Source organism: Citrus sinensis, chromosome 5 (assembly GCF_022201045.2).
Source record: "Citrus sinensis cultivar Valencia sweet orange chromosome 5, DVS_A1.0, whole genome shotgun sequence".
NCBI lineage: Eukaryota > Viridiplantae > Streptophyta > Magnoliopsida > Sapindales > Rutaceae > Citrus > Citrus sinensis.
In genome coordinates this window covers 17952107-17955286 of record NC_068560.1, presented here as the reverse complement: position 1 = coordinate 17955286, position 3180 = coordinate 17952107, and the positions used below count along the sequence as shown (strand labels likewise).

Here is a 3180-nt window from a genome sequence, read left to right as displayed (position 1 = left end):
GAATTTAAATATACGTCTGGTATCATTTTTTATATCCTATATTTTAAAACTGAAAACAGTAATATGCGTTTGGTAGACACAGTTGAAAATGATAAAAACAGAGAATATGCGTTTGGTAATGCTTTTTTCAAAAACAGTTTTTACTAATCATTTACATTATATTTATAGTCATAAAATAATTATTTAGCTAATACACACAAATACAACAAAATAATTTAACCAAATTTAATATAAAAAATTACATGATAATAAAGTTTAAGAATTAACTTTAATTAAAAAGAAGTTTGACATTGTCATTGTTTTTACACTATATAATTAAGATCTATATTACAACACATGATTTAAACAAAATATTTATAAAAAAACTACATGATACACATTATACATTACGTATGTAATCATGCCAGATAAAAGCTGCAATTCCATCTCTTGTAGCATTCATCTCTGCGACACTTGCTGGAGATAAATCAAAAATAATTTCGACTAAGCATTTAAGTCATGTTTATTGTTACAAAATAATTGTTTAACTAATACATACACAAATATACCATAATAATTTAAACAAAATTATTATAAAAAATTACATGATGATAAATTTTAGTTTTAGCATTAATAAAAAAAAATTACATTGTCATTGTTTTTACATTATAATTAAGATATATATTACAACACATAATTTAAATAAAATAATTATAAAAAATTACATGGTAGACATTATGCATTACGTGTGTAGTCATGCCACATAGAAGCTGCAATCAGACTCTACAATTAGAGGGACACATGCTGCATTTTTTGCAATTTCTAGACCCCAATTAACTGTCTCAGCTTCTGCAGATTGCTACATTGCCATTAAAACTGGATTTCTTTACAGCAGCAGCTGCAAATTCTCCCTTATGATTTCTGATGGCAATTCCCAGGCCAACATATTGATCTTTCCAACTTGGCTAAGAAAAAAAGCTAACACACCTAAATCATTTTCTTTTTTTAATAACACAAATTCATGTCAAAATGGTATTCATGGAGTGACAGAACAAACGGAACATGTGTATCGGCAACAAAACAGCAAACCACATTTAAAAAAAATTAATTCACATTTTAAAAAATAACTACCCATCGAATATAATTCACGGTAGCAGTTTGCCAACATCCAATTAAACTGGACAATGTTCTTATACTAACACCAACTTAATCAATCTCATGCCAACAAAATCATATTTACCAAATAGAAAATAATTATTAAATATAAGAAAGAAGGGGAATGATACAAAAAATTACTAGCAAACACAAAGATTCTCAACATTCACTATTTTCCCAAGCAAATTAAAACCCAATGGATAGCAAATTCGATTGTATGCAAGCCTTAAAAAAGAAAAATATCAGCAACTCACATAACAAAGATGGAGCCGAGAGGGCAAAAGCAGTCGAGGTAGTTGGATGGAGCAGCAGTGGTTGCGGCGAGATGGCGCACTAGCGGCGACGGAGATGAAGCAGCAGCGACGTCGATCGAGATGAAGCAGCAACGGCATCGGAGATGAAGTGCATCAACCGAGATGGGCACATAGAGAGAGAGCAGATCTGGAGAGAAAAGGACAGAAAGCTTGCTGTTATGTGTAGATCGGCGAAGATAAGGAGAGGGAGAGAGAGAGTTTCGTTGTGAGCAGATCAAGAAAGGAGGTAGAGAGAGCACCGTGAGTCAGCTTCGTTGTGAGTAGATCAGGAAATTCGTGAACGAAATTTTTTGTTGGCTTTTGTTTTTTGATTTGTTTTTGAGTTTGGCTTTGTAATAAGTAGAGAACATGTTAAACATGTTTTTGCTTTGCTAGTTATAAAAAGTAGATTTGGATTTCTTATTTTGTAATTTGTTTTTGGATTTAGCCCACCAAACATGTATTACATCAGTACTCCGAAAATGAAAATGAAAACACTAGCCCAAAAACGATACCAAACAGGCCCTTATTTTCCCCAAAATCACAATTCACAAAACTCCTAAAGTATCCAACTGAATTTGAAATCTAAATTCATCAAAACTCAACTGTTCGAGTCTCTCGCCGTTTCCAAATTTCCAGTCTCTTGCACTCGAATTAACGCCCAGTCGCTGCTTCATGAGTGACATCGAGTCGCTGTTGCAAGGCCCACACCTGCAGGCTCAATCTCTCACCGCACCTGAAGTCTCAAAGCCGAATGCCCAGTCTCTGTCTCTTAATGGAGTTGAATAATAGATTCACCGACCAAACTTTGGAACTCCCCACTCTTAGTTCAACTTTAAATCCTGTTGATGCATTTAATTCATTTAAAATTGAAGATATTTGTCGTCTTGTTGAAAGATTTTACCCTCAAGATTTCACTGAGATTGAGCTATAGGCTTTGAGAAGACAATTAGAGTGTTTTGAGATTGATGTACACTCTCTTCAAGAGTTTCAAAATATTACTTCCCTTTCTGAATTTGATCAAAAATTAGTTGAGACCAGAAAGTCATATATTTACTTCTTGTTAGATAGATTAATTCCTTTAGTATTAACCCTTCTTGTTTCAATAGCAACAACAGAGAGAGCATTTTCTGCCCTGAAACTGATTAAGACAGCACATCGAAATAAGATGGAGAATGAGTTTCTTTCAGATTGCATGGTTATTTACATTGAAAGAGAAATTGCAGACAATAACGACTCAAATGCGATAATAGATGAATTTTATTTTTTTTTAAGAATAGCAGGACACAACTTCGTCAATAGTGTTTTTCTTATTTACATTGTATTTTTATAGTTTTATGGTTAGTTTTTTATTTATGTAGTGTACTTAATAATTTCGTTTGTATAAGTTTTTTTTTAGAAGTAAATTTATTTAATTTTAAAATCTAGCCCACCTCAAAAAATGATGCTAGCTTCGCCACTGCCCACGATATTCCCTAATCCTATTTTGAATCTAAAGTTTAAAGTTATGTTTGGTGGAATTTCAAAAGAAACTCCACAATCGACATACCATATGATTTGAAAAAATTGATTGATAAATTTAAGATGAAGCTCTTTTACCTTGGTGTTATTAAATATGATTATATCAATTGTAGTCTTTTGTTGATTCCAAAAAAATTATACAAAGATAACTGCACTGCTGCACTACTAAAAAAGCTAAATAATGACAGATTTTGACCGCCATGCACTCTATTAGATGATGGTTGCCCAACCA

At 32.3% G+C, this 3180-nt stretch overlaps 1 long non-coding RNA gene across 1 annotated transcript; it reads right to left on the bottom strand.

The window, feature by feature from the left end:
• Positions 1 to 585: 585 nt before the first annotated feature.
• On the bottom strand, positions 586 to 2052 carry LOC127902045 (uncharacterized). The gene is made up of 2 exons (XR_008054464.1): positions 1389 to 2052; positions 586 to 944 (listed from the first exon to the last, which is right to left on the bottom strand). It is a non-coding gene; the product is annotated as an uncharacterized LOC127902045 (long non-coding RNA).
• Between the last annotated feature and the right edge of the window lie 1128 nt (positions 2053 to 3180).